The sequence below is a fragment of the Acomys russatus genome, chromosome 3, assembly GCF_903995435.1.
Source record: "Acomys russatus chromosome 3, mAcoRus1.1, whole genome shotgun sequence".
Taxonomy (NCBI): Eukaryota; Metazoa; Chordata; class Mammalia; order Rodentia; family Muridae; genus Acomys; species Acomys russatus.
In genome coordinates this window covers 7,606,147-7,631,037 of record NC_067139.1, presented here as the reverse complement: position 1 = coordinate 7,631,037, position 24,891 = coordinate 7,606,147, and the positions used below count along the sequence as shown (strand labels likewise).

The 24,891-nt window shown below is 42.5% G+C and overlaps 2 non-coding genes across 2 annotated transcripts; both read left to right on the top strand.

Moving 5' to 3' along the window:
• The first annotated feature begins 17,360 nt into the window (after window positions 1–17,360).
• Trnaf-gaa (transfer RNA phenylalanine (anticodon GAA)) lies at window positions 17,361–17,433 on the top strand. The gene has a single exon. It is a non-coding gene; the product is annotated as a tRNA-Phe (tRNA).
• Window positions 17,434–18,232: 799 nt separating this feature from the next.
• Window positions 18,233–18,306, top strand: Trnai-aau (transfer RNA isoleucine (anticodon AAU)). Its single transcript has one exon. It is a non-coding gene; the product is annotated as a tRNA-Ile (tRNA).
• The last annotated feature ends 6,585 nt before the right edge of the window (window positions 18,307–24,891 follow it).

Here is a 24,891-nt window from a genome sequence, read left to right as displayed (position 1 = left end):
GGGGGACTGACCTTGTGACTATCCTACAAAAGGCCATCTTAGTTTCTGTGGTTAACTTTCTCAGAACAGTCCTTTGATTATTCTTTATTTTTCCTATCCTCCTATCTGTTTGCCTCCTTCCTGTTTAATAGAGTTTACCATTCCTAACTCTTCTCTAACACTCTCAACCACTGAGCCATCTCTCTAGCCCCAACCAAAAAAAATTTTTTTTTAAGATGGTCTAAAAAGTTTAAGACATCAGAAGCAGGTAAATCAGCCTATATGTCTATACCCTTGCTTCCTGCTTGGGTTGTGCCTTTCTGTATGACAGAATTTCTATGTAGGTCAGTGCTCCCTTGTGTGAAAGTTACATGAGATGAGAGTATTGTCAGAGAAGGTAGGTGTCTCTGTGTGTGCACATATGCACGCCCACACCTTTCATATACTCTTCTGGAGCATCTGCCTTCATTTCCAAGAAATTGCCCTTTTATAGCAGTTGTACCCAGAGCAATGTGCACCAGCTCACTTCAATCTCAGAATTACTAAGCATCTAGCAGAAGTCCAGAGAAAAAAGAATGTAACTGGGGATATTAATGTTATACTGGGATAAATATGAAAAAAATTTCCTCATTTTAAAATGAGTTATTGGAGCCATTATGGTGAGGCACACTTTAGTCATAGCACTCAAGAGACAGAGGCAAAGGGGCGAGCCTGGTCTGCATAGTAAGTGCAAAGCCAGTCTTAAATATAGTGAGCTCAATCTCAAAAAGTGAAAGAAAAAAATCAGGGATGGAGAAATGGCTTAGCATTTCAAATTCAGGCTGTTCTTGCATAGGACCCTTGGGTTCAGCTCCCAACACCCATATTGGGTGACTTGCAACTTCCTGTAATTCCAGCTCCAGGGTGATCCAACATCTCCAGCCTCCACAGGCAACTGCACACAGATAGACATATACATATATACATTAACATAATTACAAATAATAAAAAATATAAATGAGTTATCAAAGCTAATTCAGCACATGTATAGAAAAGGCCAACTGTTATAGCCTATGATGATAGAAAAGGCTGTGAAGTCTTCGAAGAAATACCTAGAAGTCATTTTCGGTCTTGAATTCAAGCAGCAATCAATCTATATGACATTATTTAGAGCTCTTAACTATCAGTTCCATTCGTTGCACTTTTATCCTATAGAGCCAAATTTTTCTTTCCTTCTGAAATGAGCTGTTCACCAGTGCTACCTCCTCCCATCCTTAGTTTCTCATTTTAGGATCTGGCATGGCAAAGTGGTTCTTCCCTAACTCACTTGCCATCAGCATTCTACTGGGAGAAACTTCTGAGGTTTCAAAGAATTTCTCCACGAGGCCAGATAGGTATGCAAAAGTGTGGCAGTTGGTTCTAATATGGACCAGTATAGCTTTGCTCTTGTTTTTACATGTCTGTTTTGTTTTGCTTTGGAGCAGTTGCTATGAACTAAACCCTAAGTTTAACATGTATCTGACTTAAGAACTAATATCACATGCCCCATTTTTAGATGATAAAACAGAAGATTAGAGAACTAACCAACATCACATAGCCAGCAAATGGCAAGATTCTAACCAACATCACATAGCCAGCAAATGACAAGATTCTAACCAACATCACATAGCCAGCAAATGGCAAGATTCTAGCCTATACAGCCTGGTGCTAGACACTGATGACCAACTGATTAAGCCCTGGCCAGCCAAATAAAACCATGAGCCCCTGGTCATAAGAGAAAGTAGGTACAATAATGTGCAGTAGCGTAGAGTGGATCCACTGCAGTTACTGGAAAATTGGCTTTCAATACTATTTGGGATGAGAACTCTTTAGACATGGATATCATGATTCCTAGTACAAGAAAGGTAACTTCTGTCAGTAAAACATGCATAAAGGAGTAACTAAGAGGGCAAAGCAGTAACAACTTACTGACTCAAATACATTTCTCTGTAGACTGCCTAAGGGGAAGAGGAGTGTGTAGATTCCATGGTGGGCAAGTGGCAATAGTAAGTTCATCCACAGCTTACAGTGAGAAACCTTTTAAGCGTCCTGCCCATTTCCAGTCACCATTCTGTGTGTCTTCTATTCTTAATTTTTCAGATATGTTACTCATTTTAACCCATTTCTGCCTTAGCTCTTAAAATATTTCTTATTGGTTTTCATAGTCACTGTTGCACTAAAATATATGTTAGAATGGCTAGTGTATACATTAAGGCTTTTTATTATTGTTTTCCTTCCCCTTCCCTTTGGTTTTTCGAGACAGGGTTTCTCTGTGTAGACTTGGCTGTCTGGACTCACTTTGTAGACCAGGCTGGCCTGGAACTCACAGTTATCCGCCTCCTGAGTGCTGGGATTAAAGGCGTGTGCCACCACGCCCAGCTGTTGGCTGTTGTTTTCCTTCTTAATCTCATTTATATGTCATAATGTTGATTTTCCCAATATATGATGGCTATTTGTGGTCGTCATCTTGAGTACTACTAGATTCTTGGGCTTTTCATTGGTAAACAGCCATTGTTGGACTAACTGGACCACAGCTTGTAAGCCATTTTAATAAATCCCCTTTATATGTTTTTTTTTTCCATTCTATAAGTTCTGTTCTAGAGAACCTGAGCAGTACAGATTTTCATACCAGAAGTGTCCTATTTTTAAAGTATTTGGAATGGCTTTCCAGTTTGCCAATGCCTACAGTTATTGAGACCTCTCAGAAACTCAGTGTATTTTGAAAGCCTATGGTGTGAGCTCTTTTACAATGCATTTGATTATCCTGATTCATCAGTTATGAGAGGCAAGAGATTTGGTGGCTGTATATAAAACTTGACACTTTGTAGAAAATTAAAGAAAATGATGGTACTGGTTGGTTGCTTCTGGAGTCTCTGGATAAACTGACAAAGGAAAAGAATGTACTGCTTAGTAAAATTAACCAATTTCTACTATCTCAGAACATAATGAAAAGCAACAGTGTACTCAGTGATAAAAGTGGCCAGCTCCAGATACACCTAAACAGTCTAAAGGTTTCTAAATGTGCGCTGGAAGAGATCCTCCAGCTGTCATAGCTCAGAGTGAGGAGAACCAAAGCTAAGCTGTCATTATAAGGTTGACCAATTTACAAAGAAAAGTAAGTCCCAGCCTCAGAGGGTAGCAGTGGGTAAAGTAAGAGCATTAGTTGGTAAAGAATGTAGCCCTGTAACTTAGGGTGGGGTGTGTGGAGGGCCTGGTGAAGGCTAAGAACCTTCAGCTCTCATATTCTCACAGGGTTATCTCACCTGAGGGAGTATCTTTCTACCACCAACAGAAAATGTACTCCCACTCCTCAAATAGTGCCTTTTCTGCCTTTGAGGAAATGCAGAATGAGTAGGAGAGGAAAGTAGTTATAAATACCAACTAAGGCCATGTGACCAGCTTCAGAAGTGAGGATTATAATTGTCAGGATGGTTTCTGTCTTATTTTATTAAGAATGTGTTTGTACAAATATTTGTATTTTCTTTCTCCAACTTCTTTATCATGTAATGAAACATCAATTAAGAGAATATCTGTAGCTACAGTAGTTAGTCTTGAAATACAAAAAGAATGTCATCAAAGGACCTTGCCATTGATTCTAAATTTATAACATGTTTGAAGTTGTGCAAGGAATGGTTTTAACATGTTAGGCATGACTATGACCTGATTAAATATATAATGTATTTGCAGGTGTACATGGGATAGTTATATCATGTTAGGTGTAATTATGACCTGGTTAGTGTTTTCATTTGGAAATTAAGCATGGCATAAGGAGATATGATTGTGTCAAGTTGTCAAGGGGTGAACATGAAATGGCTCTTCTTAGTTGTCAACTTGACTGCATTTGGAATTAACTAAAACTACTGGGCACACCTGTGAGGGCTCCCCCCCCCCCCCAAACTAAATCGTTTCAAGTGAAAAGACCTACCTTAATCTGGATCTTTTGAAATGGGAAGATCCACCGTTAGTCTGGGCCACTTCTGATGGCAGCCTAGGTAAGGGCATGGAGAAGGAAGCTTTTGGTCTTGTGTCTTTGCTCTTGCTGGCAAGGCCACGCCTTCGCTAGAATTAGAGCCTTCTTCTCCAGGTTCTGGAAATAATGAAGACCAGCTGAGACATCCAGCCTAGTGGAATAAACAACTGCTGGGTTCTTGGACTTTCTATTGGTAGACAGCCGTTGTTGGGCTATCTTGACCACACACTGTAAGCTGCTCTAACAAATTCGCTTTCTCTACCTACATGGAGACTCATTCTCTAAGGCCTGTTGTGTAGCGGCCTTGACTAGGCTGCCACACTTCAAGATTTCACCTTTCTTGTCTCATGGTGTCTTTTAGACCATTTCTCTTCAATATCTAACTTTTCTATATTAGTCCTTTTTTTCTCCTCTATACTAAAAGTAATCTCCATATCCTGCTTTTACTCATTTTTTCTGTGTCCCTGTTTGTCTGTTTTGTTATTTCATGTATTTGAGTGACTTCATATTCCCCACTTTGTATGTCATCTCATTGCTTGGGAAATTTTCCTCAGTTACCTACACAACCTGATATTTGAAACGAAAATTTGCCATTCTTCTCTTTCAGTTTGTATTTTACTTTAAAATAGACATTATTGCTAAATGCTGGTATCCTAAAATAGAGTCATTGCCTTTCGTTTCCCATTCTAACCTTGAAGTTATCAATTCACCTTTTTCTACCGTCCGCTAGAGGGCTAGAATCTTGCTAACCTCACTCATATTCTTCTTGAGGCTTGTTTTTGTTGTTGCTTAGGTTGTTTGTTTTTATTTCTACTATACCTTATAGTCTTCCACATAGATCCACATGTAGTTTCAGGTTACTATAATTCCCTTCAGTATTGCCAACTTACATAACATTTCTAAAATGATCCTCAAACTCCATTTTCATGGTATCTCATTTTTACTCAGCCCCTATCAGGTAATTCTTACCAGTGTTCTATAACCTTGTTCTTAGCTGACTCAGCCTTCATCACTCTCTGGCATGTTTATATCACATTCAAACCTCCTACAGCTTTCTACTGTTGTCTCACAGCCTTTGCCTCTGTGCCTTTCTCCAGTCTCCCACCTCCCCTCTACCCCCCCCCCCCCCCCCCACTTAGATTACTCTTTTAACTCACTTGCTTTATGTCTTTTGAGACAGCACCTTCTGATTGAGTTCACCTCACGCCAAGATCTTTCCTTATTCTGTTCTGCCTGAGCACTTAACTTTCAAGTTTTACTGTGATCCATGTACTTAACTAATACCTTGCTCTGTAATTATTTTCTAGCAGTCTGTATAGTAGTTTCACATTTTTATTTATTTCCAAAACTAAATTGTAAGCTCCTTGAGGGCAGGGATGGTAACTGTAACATTTGTATCACTGCACTCTCTTAGTGCCTAGTACAGTGCTGAGCACACAGTAGATGTTTAATAAATGCTTGTTGAATTATTGTGTGGATTTTGTGGTGTTAAAATGTTCAAGGGTTTTCAGTGATGTGTACTATTTAGTGCACTGAAAAACTGCAGAACTGTCTCCGGAAAGTACTAGAGTACATCAAAGTCTGCCTGTATCAAGGAGTAATGTGGGGGGTAAAAAAAAAAACTAGGAAGGTCTATGTAAAATTTCAAAGACCTTGTTTCCAAAATTAAAGAGAAAAGAAAATAGGAAACACACACACCAAAAAAAAAAAAAAAAAAAAAACCCTAATCTGATAAAGGTACATATAAAATGAGCTGACAAATAGATTTTTGTATCTGCTGTTTGCTTAGTAGTTTGAAAGTTTAACTATTTCTGGAGGCATTTGGGGTTATACCATTGGTGAGCAGCTGGGATGCTTCTGGAATCTAGTAGGTAGAGTTTACAGACTCTACACAGGATCCCTGAGGCTGTCCTTCACAACAAGGCCAAGGTTCAATACACTGGTTCTCAGTCTATGGGGCACAGCCTTTTCATGGGACTGCATGTCAGATGTTTACATTATGATGCATAACAGCAGCAGAATTACAGTTATGAAGTAGCAACAAGGTAATGTTATCATTGGGGTCACCACAACATAAGGAACTATTTTAAACGGTCACAGCGACAAGAAAGTTGAGAATCACTGCTTTAAGAGCATCTAAGGGGTGTGTGTGTACTCTGTGGTATGATGAGTTGAGGAAAGAAAGCCTTACTCTTTAGAGTTCATGGTAACAGAATGTCGGTAAAAAAAATGTTACTAGTGCTTTTTAAATTGGCACATAGTAACGCATGGGGTAGTGCCATTCAAATACCTACACTGCCTAATGGTCAGATTAGGGTGATTGGTGTGTCTGTCGCCACACTTTTGTGTATGTTGGGAACATTTCAGAGTTCTCCCTACTAGCTATTTGTAAACATGCGGGTAATTGTCAACTGTAGTTACCCTCCTGCACTGCAGAACACAAGAAGTTTCAAGGCTGAAGGTGAAGCTCAGAAGGAGAGCAGTCACCTCCTCACCAGCACAAGGACCTCCATTTGGTGGCCAGCACTTCAGAAAATAACCTATGTACATACACTTGTGCCTGCTCTGATGGTGTTTCACGGTTGTTTTCAACATCAGATCTGCCACCACTCTGCCGAGTGGCAGGGTAGAAACACAAGTCTAGCTTTCACAGGTTGACCCATTACCATACATAAAGATAAAATACTTAAGCAAAGGAAAGGAGACTGCAGCAGTCTATCAAAGGTTTAGCTTTGGGGACAATGTGACAGTAAACACACTCTGGCGGCCACTAGACAGAATTTGGCAAAGCCATATCTAATGGAAAAAAGCAGAAGTCAGAAAGCCAGCATAGCTGCTTGACAAAGACTGAGCAGAGCTAACAGTATAATGCGATGGACATTGTGCCGGCCTTCGTTTTGGTCTTGATCACCACGTTGCGTACTTGGGGTGGCTTTTAATATTTGTACAACTTGGGGATATTGGTCGTTGGGAAGTTTCTTACAAATCATTTATGCTCTCTCCCAAGAGTCCTGCTTCTCAGCTTTCCCAGGAAAGGTCTCACAGTCTGACCTTGACATTTTTACTTTAAAGTTTTCTTATATTTTAGGAAAGTATTTTATTGTCTTCTCTGCGTGATTAAAGAAATAAAATGTTATGTAATTTTAATTTTTTTTCTAAAAAAATGAAAATAAAATGTTGTCAAATGCCTCCTTCCTTCATGCCCAGCACTGACCAAAGTGGAAAAAAAAACCTCCAGCATCCTAAAGAACACCAAGATTTCTGGTACCAGCAGGCCTAGGGCCTTTCTAGGCCAGCTGAGTCAGCCACCTGTTATTTAGGTCCTGGACTCCCTTTGTAGACCAGGCTGGCCTCGAACTCACAGCAATCCACCTGCCTCTGCCTCTGGAGTGCTGGGGTTAAAGGCATGCACCACTACACCGAAGCCTGTTACTTGCTTGCTCCTCCAGTCTTCCTCTTTCTTTTGTTTTTCCCCTTCCCCCTCCTCCACTGAGCCGGCTGCAGACTTATCGCGAGGACGGGGAGTGGGCGAGCGGAGCCCAGGCGAGGGCGGTGTGGGCCCAGGACCCGGGTGAGGCTGGTGCTTAGTCTAGTAGTCTAAACCTCAGAACTGCTGCTGTCTGTGGAGCCACCCGCTGGGTCGGCTGAAGATGGAATTTCTGGAGGAATGAGCGCACAGAAGCCTGATTTTTTTTCTGCCCTGGGGGGAGGGGGGTCCTCCTTTGGGTTGGTTTCTGTTAATTTTTGTAAAATGTGACTCAAGGGGGATTTAGTGTTATGTCATTCTTTTCATGGTATCATATTGGGCCTGCATACTGGCAAGGATGCATAGTGCCACTGTAGAGACTGTCTGTAACATGGAAAAAGACAGAAAGGTAGTTATTATAGTAGAGTTTAGAGACCAAATTAGGTTTGCTCTCAAGGGGTGTGACCAGTAGCAGTCCATGTTCTTCAAACAGTCTGAATTTTAAACACAGAAGAGTAAACTTATAAAGCCTTTTCTCTGTCACAGTTTTCACGGGAAACAAGACAACCCTTTTGCTAAGTAAGACACTGTTTTTCATAGCACCAGCCACTACAAGAGTAGTGTTACAGTGGACCATCTTGTTCAAATGAACCAAGGATCCCCCCGAACTCCTTGCAGTTGAAGTGATGGAATTGCTGGATGGTAGGCATTGCTGGCAGTGATGTCATCATCTCGTTTTCCAAATTTAAATAGACTTTCTCTTCTTTATTCTTAAACTCCTTCATTTACCCTATTTGCTAATCTCTTCAACATCGATTGTGTTTTAATTTTATTTTAATGTGATTTTTTTTAAGTGTTACGTAAAGTGCAAACAATACATTGTTCTTTCCAAACGCCTCGGTTCAAACCCATGGCCTTGCACACATTAAGCAAGTGCAGTACCCCCGAGCTTTGTCCCGAGCCCATACTTATTAGTTTCATATCCATGTGTACTCAGATTGTTTTAAATACCTTTAAGAAAGACACACAGAAATTCTTATTTGTGTCAGATGTTCATTCTGGTAGTTCTGTGGTGTTACTCTCTTAATGCAGGTGAATGAAAAAATATTTGATCTGTGACCTGGCTACTGTTTGGTTAGCTTGTCCTCCAAAGACTGAACAGATGTTTGAGAGTTCTGGCTAAGTCTGGATCACATTATATTGCTGTGCCATACCTACGGTGCATAACATATATCCCCCCCCAAAAAAGTTTATTACTTCAAGAATCAAGAGCAGAGTTGTAGGCAAAGCATTAACTTTGAAAGATTTTGTAAGGATGGACCCAGAGCAAATGTCTCTAATGTACATATTAAGGATTCTTTACAGATTCCTGAGAATGAAAAAGTCTCTCTGTATGAGGACCAGTTAAAAGATTATAAAGGCAGACCCTCCAACGGCCGACAGTATGAATGTGATCATGGTGGGAAAGCCTTCTGTGTGCACTCAACCCTCACTGTACATGAAGGAGTCCACACTGGAGAGAAACCCTAACCCTGTAACAAGTGTAAGAAAGCCTCTAGTGTGAGAGGACACCTGATTATACACCTGAGTCCACAATGGACAGAAGCCATAAGACTGCAATGAGTGTGAGAAAGCTTTCACTGTGAGCTCAGTCCTCATCAAACAGAGAATCCTTATGGGAGAGAAGCCATATACATGTAAGGAATGTGGCAAAGCCTTCTGTGTGGACTCAGCACTTACTAATCACCAGAGGATTCACTCCGGAGAAAAACTGTATGAGTGCAGGGAATGTGGACAAGCATTCAGTCGGATTCAAACTCCCAATCATCACCAGAGAATCCATACTGGAGAAACACCCTACAAGTGTGATGAGTGTGGGAAAGCCTTCTGAAGATGTTCGCACCTTAGCAAACACCAAGAGAAAATGTCAACAGATGTATGTGGTGATGGTATTCTAGAGACCTTTGGTTGCATCAAAAGACAAAAGACAAGAAAAAAAAAATCACCATGCCTTTCCTTGAAATAATGGAGAAAAGAAGTCACTGGAATCAGCTCCATCATTGTACACAAGCCTCTGAAGGCACCTGTCCTCTCTCTCTAGAATTTAGCTTCACAATTCATGGGATACATACATACATACATACATACATACATACATACATATATATATATATATATATATATATATATATATATATAGTGTAGCAGGCATCTGTCATGCCAGCTTTCCTGTAGTGAGAATGGAGACAAAGGCAGCAGAGTCGCCCCCATTTTACAGCTCCTGCTCCGGCACCCACAGAAAGAAGAAACCCTCCCTCAGACACAGTGGAAAACAAGAACCACCTCCCAAAAGTTAGACACCCACATGCACACTGGCTTGCTGTGCTCACACTTCTACATCATATGCATAATTATTGTCAGTTGAATTAAAGTATACAGTTTAAGCATTGCCTTGGGCTGGGGAGATAAGTAACAAGTAAAAAGGCTTGCTGATGACCTGAGTCTGGTTTTGAAACCCACATGGTGGAAGCAGAAAACTGGCTCCTACAAGGTGTCTTCTGACCTACACACACACAATAGCACATGTGCACATACATTCATACACAAAATCAAAATATTTTTAAATGTTACAACATGCAAGCGTTTCTTGTTTTGGTGTTACCATTCTTACTGATAAAGTTGCATTAATATTTGAATCACAATGTGGTTGAGTCAAGAAAGGCCATTTATTCCCCACTACACCTAGGAAGTCCTACCTAGTGCTTCTCCATTTCTTCTGACGGTCACTCTGCTTTCCAGAGCACTTAGCCTTCCTTAGTTACAGTTGGGTCACTATCCGTGGGTAGGAATCCCAGTAGGTAAGGTTCAGGTGGTCAAAAAAGCCTTAGTCCTTGTGGCCTCCCAATCAAATAAGCCCCTAACTTGGCTGAAAGTCCTGCGCCAAAACAAAATGAAAACCATGTCCTAAAGAAAGTTTCTGCTTTCTGACCCTTGCAGTTAGTGTTTCTCTAGCTGTATGCAAAGGTAGATGTGATTGTGGAACAAACTTGGGGAATGCTTGCTAGATTAGAACTAGCGTTGGTTTTAGGATAAATTTCAAAGATTTATGTAACTGATGTGTCGTCAGGTTCAACTAGGAGAGGTCAGATTTCAGAGATGGAAGTTTATGAGCCAAAGCTTTATTGCTTATAGGAATCCCAGTAGTCTGGGTAGTGATCCCAGAAGTCTCTACAGTCTATCAGGCCATAACCTATCTTTCTCACCTTAATCCATAAGCCCTATTTGTGTACATGACGAGTTTGTACTTTTAAATTATTTTGTTTAGTTTTGTACTTTAATTTTCACACCTGTTTAACATGACTAAAATTCTTCTCACCCCTGAAATGTATATGAAATTAGAACTAAATTCCAACTACTGTAAGTTGTGGGTTGTAGACTGTAGAGACAGCTCAGTGGCTAAGATAATGCATTGCTCCTGCAGAAGATCCAAGTGTGGGTCTTGCTGGCTCTGAATAGTTTGCACTGACGTATGATAATTCTTAAGACAGTTGGAAAGATTTAAGAGAAGATGCAATACTAGGAAAAATCAGGTTTGTTTTTTTGTTTTTGTTTTTTTCAAAAGCAAGGTTTCTCTGTGCAGCCTGGGCTGTCCTGGATTTGCTTTGTAGACCCAGGCTGGCCTCTAAACTCACAGAGATCCACCTGCCTTTCCCTTCCTTAGTGCTGGGATTAAAAGCGTGTGCCACTGTACCCAGCTGAAAAAATCAATTCTTAAGCCACATGAAAAAGAGAAATCAAAGTAAGTTGCAATGGCAATAGCATATGGAAATGCATGGTACCTCCTAGGAAAAGAAAGTTTTCAATAACTGCATTAAAAAAGTAGTACGGCTATGACCAGACCATGAGACATTTTGTTTCACTATACTAAATATGAAATGTAGGCTCTAGGCCAGTGTTTTTCAACTGTGTGCAGTAAGGAATGCATTTTATATGAGTTAGGGAGGTGGCTTGGTGGGTAGGAGTGCCTTCTGCTCTTCACAGGATCTGAGCAGGTGCTCATCAGGACCTGTTACTCCAGCTCTAGGGAACATATTCTAGCCTCTACAACACCTGCACTCATATGCTCATGCCCACACACAGACACATAGACAAAACATAAAAGAAAAAGAAATTCATTTTACATTGTAACTCAGTGTACCACTGTTGGGAAAATCAGCCCTCCTTAGAACTCTTGCTTTTTTTTTTTTTTTTTTTTTTTTTTTTTTTTTTTTTGGACAAGGTTTCTCTGTATAGCCTTGGCTATCCTGGAACTCACTATGTAGACCAGGCCGGCCTCGAAGTCAAAGATCTATCTCTATCTCCTGAATGTTGGGAGCTATTCTTGCCTTCCTACATGTCTTGCTAATGTCTACACTCTAACTGGGAGCAATTCTTACCCTGGCTACTGCCTAGTCATACAGCTGGTGACTTAGAAGATGAAGTAGCACCTCTTGGACAAAGAATAGGCTAGTTAAGGGCTTATATATTGATCACTTGGCATTCTTCTGGAAAATTCTTGTTATATGAATCATTTATATATTCTGGATATGAACCCTTCAACATGAGAATTCACATAGCATTTCCAAATCTATACTTCCTCCGTTTTTTTTAAATGATGTCTTTTGATACACACACACACACACACACAGGGTTAGAATAGTTGCCATGTATATACAATTAGATGTGTATCTAGATGAATCTTAAATAAATATTTTTTTCTGTAGGGAAAAATAAAAGATTAATAAGGCATAGAACATGTATGAGGTACTACTTTCTGATTTTGTTTTTGTTTGTTTTTTCCTTTTTCCTTTTGAGACAGGATATCTGTAAGTAGTCCTGGCTGGCTCCCTGGAACACACTGTTTGGACAAGGCTTGTCTGGAACACACAGAGATCTCTCTGATGGCCTTTGGAGTCCTAGGATTAAAGGTGTGTGCTGTTTAAAACAAAAACAAAAAACAAAACAAAGCAAAAAGCAAAGAACAACAACAACAACAAAAACCCTCTAAACAATCAGGATTGAGACAGAAATGTCATTTAAAAGCAAAAGGTGGTAAATCCCACATATGGTCAGAGTGTGTGTGTGGCCCCCAAACATAACAGAGCTGAAAGGAAGAGGAGAGGCTGCTACGGCAAGCGCCTTTCAACAGAAGGCATGTTGTAAGTGAGGGGAGGTAGCACATGCCTGGGATCCCAGCACTCAGGAGGCCTAGGCAGAGGATCATCAGTTCATGCCTGGCAGCCTACACCGCCAACCTGTGACCCACAAGCACCATGCCCTTCAGGACAGCTGTGAGTGCAGCCCAACACATCTGGAGACCACAGCATCATATTGCAGTATCAAAAGGTTGGACAGCGCCTGGTCCAGGCAGCCTGGGCTGTATAGTGAAACCTGACTCAAAAACAGAACAGTTTTTAAAAACCTCATACTGTATATGCCGTTACACATGTTAAAGACACTGACCAAATGATCCAGAAATATCATTTAGAAGTGACCAGAAACCATGTCCCCTTGATGGGGAGGCCTGATGACACTCGGAGAAAGGATAGCAGACTACCAAGAAGAGACTTGATACCCTAGCATCATATTCAAGGGGAGGAGGTCCCCCTCAGTCACAGTCATAGGGAAAGGGAACGAGGTGAAAGCGGGAGGGAGGGAGGAATGGGTGGATGCACAGGATGGGATAGCAATTGAGATGTAATAGGAATGATTTTATTTTTCAATAAAAAAAAAAAAAATAGTATCATTAAAAAAAAAAAGAAGTGGCCAGAAAAGCAAAGATTTTCATGGTAAACCTGGCTTGCAGCTAGGAAGGCCATGGGCCTTAGTGAGGAAGCTACAAATGCTGTTCACAGGGAAGAGAAAGAAGAGAGTAATGGAATATATGTGAGATAAGTGTAGAAAGAAGCCGGGGCGGGGGGGGGGGGGTGCAGCAAGGGAGGGGTGTTGACGCTTGTTTGCTAACTCTATTTTATTTGGGGTGTTGAAGCCTCTACCTCCCTTCCACCAACCACTTAATTTTGGGTGAGAAAGAAAGAAGGTTAAGGAGAGAGAGGGGTGCAGACTCCTTTGCTTCTTCCACTGTTTAGGGTCAGTTGGGTTCTTTGGGGGCCATATCAATCTCCCTCAACAGCAAATGCAGCAAGCAGTCTCCTCGGAGCCCTGACACGGTTGAACCGGTTTCTCTCAGTCCTCCACACTGTCCATCCCTGGTCTCTCCAAACTAGACACATACCACGACTTCATACCCACTTTCTCTCCTACTTATTTCCCCCAGTGTCCTAGACCACGCCCCTCTCCTTGTGGCAAAGACCACGCCCCCATTCCCTCCCCCCCACCCCCTTATCAGCTGCGGACAAACTAAAATCCCACACTAGGGATTTAAAACAAAAACATATTTCCATAACACAACTGAGTTTAAAAAGAAACCAAAACTTCCCTTACAGAGGGGTCAAGGTGAAAAAAAAAAGTAATAAAAGGAGGAGGGCATGACTAAAGTACAGAAAAGATTTTTATTGTACATGTAAGGGAGAAAGCAGGCAGAGGAAAGAGTCTGCCTGAACATGGCTGGCAGACTAAACCAGACCATAAGAGAAGAAAGCAGGAGGGAGGGCAAGAGAGGCAGCAATAGGCAAAATCCAAATGGCTGAGTGATTTAGGGATCAGGCTAGGTAGGGGGAAGGGGGCGCTTTAGGGTAGGAGCGGTAAGGAGTGCTGGGAGGTGTTGAGGGAGGCTGGCCCAGGGGTTTTTGAGACCTAACACAGGGGAGACTGGGGAAAGGAGTGGAGAGAGTGGGCCAATGGGAACAAAGTATGATAACAGTTCATATGCTAACTTTAAAAAAGTTAGTTGGGAACTGTGGCTCTTGCCTGTGTCTCCACACCTTAGTGCCTGAAGCAGGAAGGTCAAGGTGGGTTCAAGGTCAGTTTGGGCCACAAAGTGAGACTTGGTTTCAGAAACCCGAGGAAGCTGAACACAGGGAAGCATGTCTCCAATGGCAGCACTAGATGAGGCTAGCCACAAGTTGAAGGCTATTCTGGTGCACATAGTACGTTCAGCTACACGACATCCCGGGTTAAACAACTAAAGTCAAATGCTGACAACGGTAAGTGCTGGCTGAGCTGAACACAATACGAGCTTCATGGGAAGTTAGAAGTATAATTTTTTAATGAAACTATTCAGCAGCATTTCATAAAGCTAAATATAAATGTGTGTCTTCAACCCAGAAATGTCTTCTATCTGCCTGTCAGTCTGACAGATGGGTGCTTTTGTTCACCCAAAGTCATACGCAAGATGGATCAGGTAGTAATTTTTACAATAGCCTTGAGCTGCAGACGATCCAGCATTGGGATAGACAAGCGCATCGTACGCGATCTGTCAAGTGGAAGTTGCTGAGAAAGAAAGAAGACGTTGTTGCTGTTGTTGTTGTTGTTGTTGTTGTTGGTTTTGATCACAGGCCTGAACCACCCCACCAGCTTGGACAGTCTGTTTTTACAGTCATCAAGACAGACAAGCCGATAATCCTAGTTTTAGAAAAGGCTGGAAGGTCGGGTCTCAGGGTCCCTCTCTACCACAGTCTCCAACAAACACACACCCACAAAAGGAACAACAACAACACAAACAAACAACAAAGACAAATAAATAATAAGTAACACAAATCTCAGAGACAATATTGGTTGCAAGTAGCCAGACACAGAAGAATGCAGACTCTGTTTGATTCAATATATACAAGATTATTAAATTAAAACAGTCACTACAGATGATGAAAAGGCTCACAACTGTGGCTGCCGGGGGGAGGGTATGAAGTGAGAGGGGAAATGAAGTCACTGACAGTGACAGGGACATAGGCCTGTAAACTTCACTAAGTGGGACACGCATTCAGAATGGACTCTGTAAATCATTCTCAGTAGAATAGAAAAATTTAATGCAAAAGAGATCTGGGTGCTCATTGAGATAACGGTAGATGACGTCATATAATCTGGGAACACTGTCAGAGCTGCGGGAGGCCTTGAGTTCCAACTGTGGGGACTATTTATTACAAATCTTCCCATCTTTCTTTCTCCCTCCCTTCTACTACACTTTGAAACTGAGTAAGGTACTCCATTTTCTAGCTTTTCAACTTATTTTTTTTTCACTTTTGAAAAACCTTAATTTTGTTGACATAATTATTTTTTAATTAATTTTCAAAATTATTTTATTTTTAATTAAAATAATATTGGGTACCCAATTGGGGGCCTCATCCTTGGGAAAGATGACGAATACCACTTCTCTCATCAGCCTTTAATTGCGTGTAGTCCTTCATCTATTGGTAGGTCTCCATGAGATTTCCTCCATCCGTGTTGGCATGTCAACTGGTGGTGTTTTTTAGGTCTTCTTTGGACTGCCACACTGCTGAGAATTCATAGATATAGCTTCCCGGTCACAATCTGTATTGAAGCCAACTTCCAGTGTGGCTTTCTGTAATGGTTTCTGTCTGTTGTCCAAAAAGAAGCTTCTTTGATGAGAGGCAAGAGCTGCCCTTATCTGTGGGTGTATTTCGAATGCCCTTGGGGGCTGTCCTGGCTCAGGGAGTGGCAGTGCTTGGTTGTCCTCTAAGATCAATGACGTCACCCTCTGTGTGTAATTAGCTAGGTTCACAGAACTAGGCGAAGGTTTCTCTAGTCGAGGAGATCTTAAGTAAGGCTGTTGGTTCCTGCCAAAATACAGGCATCGTGGCTGGGCACGACTGTCTGTTGCTTTCCTCTCCGGGCTGTTCACACAGCATCTTCCAGGGCTGTGAAGCTGGTTCTCAAGGCTGAGCAGGCTCGTGGGTCAGCTAGGAGAAGCCCGAGTCCTGAAGCGCATGCTCTTTCCCCATAGGGACTTAACCTTCGACCTCTGGAGCCACCAAGGGCAACAGCCACAGCCTGTATTGTTGGAGGAGGTTTCTCGTACCTGCTGCTGCAGTTTTTGTTAGATAGTTTATGTCTTTTGGGAGAATCGTTATCATCCAGTGTGTTGTGATTTCGTTTAAACACAGAGACACACTCATAGGAACACTCTGTAACTTTAGGTAAACATAAAATAATATGGTTTTTTTTTAAGTCACAGTATTATCTATCCCTCCCCTCATCTCCTTCTGAACTCCTTTCTGAACTCCTTTCCCCCTTTCCAACTAACCCCTCCCTCCGCCGTTTTTAGAATTTTTATCCCTTTATATTACCTGTTTCCTGCTAGTTCCCTTTTATTTTCAGCAAACACATTCTGTAACGGAAAGTCCATGAAAGGAACTACATACAGACCATAGGAAAATTTTGCTTCACAGAAAGAAGAAAGACACGGGGACAGGGAGAGAGAACCGTTAGACTGGAGAGACACAAAAGAGGGAGAAAGAAAAGTTCGATACAGAAATGTTGGGTTCTGGACTGCTCTAAGGTGATGGGACATAGCCGTTTTGCCAGGGTCAAGCCAGGCAAGGTCAGTTACGGACTGTCAGGGCTTCGGGCAGGGCAGCAGTCCGGGATCTGGAGCTTGATAATCACCCCCGTCCCATATGTATGTGGTCACATGTTCCAAGCTCTGAGATGTAAAATGTTTTGTTTGCCATTCCAGAATATACCTTGCTAAAGGGGAAATTGAGATCTCTTAAGCTCCCTGTAATTCTGCTGTCTGGTGTCCTTTCCTGTCCTTTTCTCCTTCTCGGTTTGAGGGATATAAAAAAGAGCTGTGCCTTTAATAACTCGCTGGCTTGGGTCATTAGACCTCGCAGCCCTCCTGACTCCAGCTTTGGACTCTTTGTTTTCTTCATCTCTTTGTTTCTTTTTCATCCGTGGTCCTCCTCCTCCTCCTGCTCCTGGGGATCCTTGGAGGTCAGGGTCACATATGGCTGGTCAGACAACTAGGGTTAAGCCGAAGTAGCTCAGTTGGGAGAGCGTTAGACTGAAGATCTAAAGGTCCCTGGTTCAATCCCGGGCTTCGGCAAAAACTATTTTTTGTTTCGCATACCTCTCTTGTTCCTTTGTTGAGCAGCACTGCTGACCCCATGATGTAAGAGATTGCATGGTTTTATTACCATCGAAAAAGGCTTTTGAGAATATTCACGTGTCTGGGAAGCTAAGTACTTCTTCAGTTTTCAATAATTCCCGGAAGAGAAGTAAGAAACACACTCACGCACGCGCGCGCGCGCGCACACACACACACACACACACACACACACACACACAGTGCCTTATTCTACTTTGGTGTCAAAGTAGATGCTACCAGACGTATGTATAAGATTCAGGGAAGGGTCAGATAGTGGCCCGGTGTGCTAGGCTCTGGGCTCTGTCCCTAGCACCATCATGGTTCCCCGGCACCTCTGCGTTCCAAGAGGGAAAGCCATTGCCTGTCTCCTATGCACCGTGGAATTGGTAGCCTCAGTTGTAAGCCCAGGTGCTGATGTGTGCGGTTCTGTAGACTCCATTTCCCACCGCCACGGGGCTCTGAGGATTTTCTTTGAACCATCTTGAAAGAAACAGGCAATAAACTACAAGGTATTGAGAAGTTTGTCATTTGTAACCTAGTAGATTGGCTGCCTCTAAAAGTGAAGCATCGGGCCATGAGGGCTTTTTCAGGAAAAGTTCATCAACTGTTAAAGCTTTTGGCCTGAATCCGATGCTAAAGCATTTCAGATTTCCTTGCTTAAGTTTGTGAATATAGCTTTGACGGTTCCTCTGGAAAAGATGAAAACTGCACAATTCAAAGTCTCCTTTTGTGATTTGACTCACAAACATTCATGTCTGGCCGGTTAGCTCAGTTGGTTAGAGCGTGGTGCTAATAACGCCAAGGTCGCGGGTTCGATCCCCGTACGGGCCAGCTTCTGAGCCATATTCTCTCCGGCTCTGCATCCAAATTTTAGAAGTTCTCGAAGGAGAACTTTCTGCTATTTAAAAAATAAAGAGATCTTTGCTTGGTGCAGATCGCCGTAAATTCCAGCACTCGATCTTCGAATTCCAGGACATTCATGTCTGCACAGTTGAGACTCTAACCTGTCTTTAAAATAAATTCAAGAAAGAAAAGCAAAACCAGGCGTGACCGCACACGTCCGCAATCCTCTCGCTTGGGAGACAGAGGGAGAAGATTCTGGCGAGTTTGAAGACTATCTAAGTCGGGCTACAGAGGAAATCCCTGCCTCACGAGACTGCATGTAGTGTGAGAGCTTGGGTGTGTTTTAGAGGGAGTTAGAAGGTACGAAACTCTGTCTCTCTCTCTCTCTCTCTCTCTCTCTCTCTCTCTCTCTCTCTCTCTCTCTCTCTCTGTCTACAGAACGGAGCAGATTCAGGATAGTCAACGAGTTGGTGAGAGAAAGGCGATAATAACAGCAACGAACAGTTTTTGTTTATTGAACAGTCCCACTGTTCAATTTCTTTGTTTTGTTTTGAAAACAGGGTCGTCCGTAGCCCGGGCTGGCCCTAAACTGCTGTGTATCCAAGTCTGGACTTGAGTTGCTGATCGTTCTGCCTCAGGCTCTTTGCCTGGCTTACCTTTTTAGTCTTTCTGGGAAGAGTAAACACTGGGGTAAATAAAGCCGGCTCAGGTGAGGCTTCCCGGTGGCTGCCGCGAAGGATCTTCCTAGGTGTAGCCCTGGCCCGAGCTAGCTGGAGGCCCGCTGGGCTGATGTAGTCTGCAGGGCTCTGTGGGGTCCTCTGGACTGCGGAGGCCTCTGGACCTTAGACTCAGTAAAGAGGGTGCAGTACAAAGATCCACCGAGGTGCAAGGATTCCCCGTAGGAGCAGCTGGGCGCTTCAGGGTTCGATGGAGATTTCTCTAATGTAAGTATCGCTGCCCAGTTTCATCTAATCAGACACTCAAAGAGTTAATATCTGCTCTCGACTACACTGTGAGGTGCGAATGGCCGATTCTTTGTTGGCTATTAGTGCAGAACCCATTATTAAATGCATCCCGCCTGAGTCTGCACCGGAGCTGGGATCGGAACACCCCGACGTACGCGCTGTCAGCTGGAGGCCGCGCTTAGCTTCTTTACCTAACGTCTGTACTTGAGTAATCCCCAAACTCTGTGAGAGGGAAGATAGGAAATCCATTTCCAAACTAAGATGCTCTTAGTGTAATCTGAGAAAATTCCTGCCACTTGACCGCAACCTCGGCCTCCAGCCTCCCTCTCCACTCCGCCTGACGCAGACAAAAACTCTAAGGCTTCGTTTTCCAGCTCGCTCGCCTCCCTCCCTCTCGTCTCCCTCCCTGGCTAGTTATGGTGTCTTAGTTCTGCGGATCTCTGTAAGATCGCAGGCTCCACTGGGGCCAACCCGCCAGTGTCCTAGCATCCCCTACAGCCGGGCTTGTATCGATACTCCTTAGGGAGATGTCCCTTTTCTATTTGCAGTGGCCATTTCTAGAGAAAGGGCTATGCGGAGGAGAAGAGGCTCTAAGTGAGAACTCTTCCCGTTAGGAAAAAGTATTAATGCAGCCAGATAGAAAAGGATTCTTATACCCTGTTGATGGAGACCAAGCCTTGAAACTTCCTGCCTTCACCTACCGAAAGCTGCGTTTCTGGTCCGCAACCGGTCTCTCTTTTAGGATGCTTATTTAACTTAATTTATATTATTTTTAAGTTGCTTTGCAGAGCAAGGAGTTTCCTTGTGACATTTTCTTATGTATATTATTATACATATGTATATCTCTGTCGTCCCACCTGCCCCCCGGGACCCCCTTCCTTGGCGGTTCTCTTCCTCCCTCCAAATCCTTCTTTTCAGGTCCCGCACTTTTTTCTTACTCTCTTGAACCCTCCACCCCCACCCAACACACACCCCTTAGACTTCTTTGTCCTCTTTCTGCTTTCATGCGCCCTTCTTTGGTTTTAAGGCATTTCTTCTGACTCCTTGAATTAGGGAAGAGCCGGAAAGTAGAAAGAAAAGCTGTCCGAAGATGGGTGTTTCAGAGCTTCGGAAGCAGCTTTCCAATGCAGGAAATAACTTCACAGATCACCAATGCTTAGGCGCTTGAATACTACGATCTGTTTCTACGTGAATTTAAAGGTTAGCGTTCAGAAGAGAAACAAGCTAACAGAACCAGCTGCAAATCCAGCCTGGTATCTCCTGTCTCGCACCCCCAAGTTCCCAGGACTTTGCTGTACTGGAGCAACTAGAAGAAATTACTTATTTTATCTAGGCAGTAACACAACCCAGAGCTACATTGGGGTTTGCAGGGTGAGAGAGCTCAATATGCAATTAGGAGATCATGATTTATTTGAGAGAGGTGGTGCCTCAGTCTTTAATCCCAGCACTTGGGAGGCAGAGGCAGGCAGATTTTTGTGAGTTCTGAGGCCAGCCTGATCTATAAAGTGAGTTCCAGGACAGTCATGGATACACAGTGAAACCTTGTCTTGAAAAGCCAGAACCAATAAAATAAAATAAAATCTATATTAGAAACAGGACTAATTTTAATTTTTAGAAATAATTTTGTTAGTTTATAACATGTTATTTTCATACACATATCATTGTGCCTTGCCCATTGTCACTCTTCCTCCCTCTGTGATATTCTTCCTCCCCAGAGACACCTTTTGCTTTTATAGTGGATATAAATATGTTTTTGTATTGATCCTACATACTTTGTGTGAGGCTGTGTGGTGCTTTTTTCCCTGGAAACAGACTTGCAAGAGAAAAGGTAATGTTTTTCCACTAGAAGAGGAACCCCCTCTTGTGGGGGCATGTTCTTTGCTAACTGATGAACGTCTTAGTATGGACTCTGAGAATATATATATTCTGGCTGCTGCTCCAGGGAACTGAGTCTAAAAAGGTCTACTTCTCCTGTTCCCATTAGGTGGATTGGAAGGGAGCTATAAGCATTAAAGAACCCCAAATAAAGTAGGTTTGAAAAAGTTCGAAGCCTAACATGCACACATATACATACACATTTACATATTGTACTGGCTGGTTTGTGTGTCAACTGGACACACGCTAGAGCCATCAGAGAGGAAGGAGCCTCAGTTGAGAAAACGCCTCCATGAGATCCAGCTGTAAGGCGTTTTCTCAATTACTGATCCATGGGGGAGGGTCCAGCCCACTGTGGGTAGTGTCATCCCTGGGCTGGTGACCCTGGGTTCTATAAGAAAGCAGTAGGGAAGATGAATTGCCGACAGTAGGGACAGTTCATTCATATGAAGACACTGTCCTCTTGGGAAGGTCTCTAAGCACTAAGCAAAACAACCGGGACACTTGTTGACCTAATTTCTTCCGGAAAATTTTTACTTCAGAGGAAGTACTGTTTCCAGGCTTCAGCACTAGGTCACCAAGCAAAGCTTTCATAAGGAACGCCATAGCCAGGGAAACCCTGTGACCGCAGTACCCCCGGGGCTGAGGCAGGTGAAGTACAAAGTTTAGACCAGCCTGGGCTACATCATGTAGGATCACAGTGGTGCGAAGCGGAAGCCTGACTTATAATCGGGAAAATTCCGTGATCAAGTCTGGAAAATACTTGGGCTTATGAGTGTTTTTTAATTCTCCTAAAAGTGATCTTAACATGAGTGTTTCTTTAAATTCTCCTAAAAGAGGAGTTAAATGAGACTTTTTAAAATGTTTACACTGGCTTAGAGGTTAAGAGCACTGGCTCCTTCTCCAGGGGTTACGAGTTCAATTCCCAACAGCCACATGGCATCTCACAGCCATCTACAATGTGATCTGGTGCCCTCTTCTGGCCTGCGGGTGTACATGCAGGCAGAGCCCTTTGTAACTAAATCTTTAAACAAAAATGTTAAAAGTTCTTTTTTAAAAATGCTTATAATTTCTTATACAAAATAAGTTAACTGCAGCATTAAAAATGAGCATAGTCCAAATAACTTGTGAGCATTGGTTCATTAATGGTAGGAAAACAAGTTCTTCCACTTGGAGTGCAAAGCTAGTGACCACTAAGGCCTAATGACAAGGCTGATCAGCCTCAAGGAAGCCACCAATCACAGGCCAGTATACTGGAAGCTTCATTTTGTATCCAGCCGATCTACATTTCTGGGTGAGAGAATATAGCTAGGGTCTCCATTAGATTTCTCTCTAATCAGTTATGGTGAACAAACAAGAGCAGTTTGGTATAAACATCTGTAGGCCCCCAGAAGGCTCAAAACTTGGTACTCACCATAATTCTCAATTACCTTCACCCTAGAGAAGAATACGAGAGTACTGGGTGCTCTCCTGGGATCTCATATAAACCAGTAACTGGGAAAAAGCCTGGGTACATCACACCTTAGAGCATCAGTGGGGGTGGCATTCACACAGCTACCATGTCTGCATCCCCTGCGGTTCATTAGCTATCCTTCCTGAAGAGAATGGACCAGATGTGGACCAACCTCCACACTTGAAGCATTCATGTAGGCAAGGCCCTCCTCTAGCGACTGACTGGGAGTGGCACTCCTAGACGAGTCCCTGGGGACACACTGGGACACAGTTCCCACATACTTTAAGACCTGGGTGACACCCTGAGAAAGCTGCCACCCCATCATGCACTGGGGTCTGTGGGTTCTATTCCAGTTTGAGTTTTAGGATGCCACAATGTTCTAAGAGTGAGTGCCTTCTAGCCCTTTCTCTTTTATTTTATTTTATTTTACTTATTTACTTGGGGGGATTTCTGAGGCAGTTCTCTGGGATGAAAGGCATGAGCTGGGATGAAAGGCATGAGCTATTCCAAGACTTTCTCCTAATTTTAGAAATACAATGGATTTCTAAATCATTTTAACTCTATTATGTCTCCTTTGAACTTTGGCAAAGGGTGCATTTCAAATTCTAGTATTTGATATATCAGTGTTCATCAGATACGTGCTAAGAATGCAGGCTACGCAGTCACAAACTGAGCTTGTTAAAACAAAACAAAATAAAACTCCGTAACTCCTGTGACCCTGCGTGAGTAGAAAACCAAAGACTGTATCACATAGTTGTGGCTCTGAGATTCCACGAGTTGAAAAATGTGTCTTGTACAAGAGAGCTCAGCACAGCCTGAGCGAGGGAGGTGTTACTCCTCAGGCCATAAACTTCAGATCTGGAATTACAAGAACCTGATGGAAGGCCCCTGCCCCATCACCTGCCCTGCAGCCCCTACTTGGAACCACCGCTGGTTGGTACCTCCCAGAGGTTTAGCCTGTGTAGGGGCCAGCTATTGACCTCGCCCTCGTAATGGAGCGGGGCTTGGCTTATGAGGACTTAATGGTCTCTACAATCCCACAGATAGGTTTCAGATTTGTAGTTTCCTCTGGTTACTTGAGATTGAAGTTAAGGAATTTTAAAAATTATGATAGCAATCATTTGCTTCAATGTTTTCGGGAAAAGTATGTGTAGCTCTTAATCTATTTTCTCCTTTATCATTAATTTTTCCCTGATCAGACCACAAAATCTAAGATATTTATGCAGGAAAATAATCATTTTTGTGTGTTTTCTGCTGTTGTTTTTGAGCCAGCATCTATGTATCCCTGACTGGGCTGGCCTGGACCGATCCAGATTTGCCTGTCCCTGCCTCCAGAGTGCTGGTGTGAGATTGCTGGTGTTCTGCTTTGGGGTACTTTTAAAATCATCAGTCATTAAAGTCATAATTCTGTGCCCAGGGATACACTGTTGGTATTAAGTTAAAGAAAGATGTGAATTTTTTAATTCTCTTCTGTCAATCATGAGATTTGAACCCAGATCCTCACTCACATGAAACCAGTGCTCTACCACTAAGCCACACTCCTAGTCCTAAGGTTTTTAAGGTTAATGGGTATTATGCAATTCTTTATTAACCTTGCTGGGCCTATTTAAGTTTTCATGGGCAATATTTCAGAATTCTTGAGTGAGATTAGAGAAAGGCAGGCGATATGGTACCTTTTCTAAGGCCGAGTGGAACAGCACTTCCCAGTGTGCCCAAGGCTTCCTCCCTCCACCCAAACATGATACACTAACTTTTAAAATAGCCTTTCATGTAAGTTAAGCAAGTAGCTTGAAATACATTCACTCATCACTTTCTCTTTCTCATGAATAAATGTGGAGTGTTGGAGAGGTCTTTTTCTCTACTAGGTTTTTTTTTTTTTTTTTTTTTTCCTTAGTAGATGTGATTTCAAGTAATTGGTTAGTACTTTGTAGCTGTTCTGTTCACTTAGGTGATAAAACCAACAACCCTAATACCAAATGGTAACTATGTTATTTAACTTTCAAAGCACTTTTGCTGATAATAACACATTTAACATTTATCACAATGTTATGGCTTGTTTTAGACAAGATGGCAATCCTCCTGCATCAGCTTCCCAAGTACTGGGATTATAGATATGAGCCAGCGCACTCAGCTTGAACTTTTTTTTTTTTCTTTAGAAAACTTTGGTTGTGAACTAAAAAAAGGTTTAACTAGTTGAAAATATCTGTTCACCTTAGTTCTGGTGCTTAGATTTTGAACTAACTTTAGAATGCTTCAGTAATTCACCAGTTTTCACAGTGG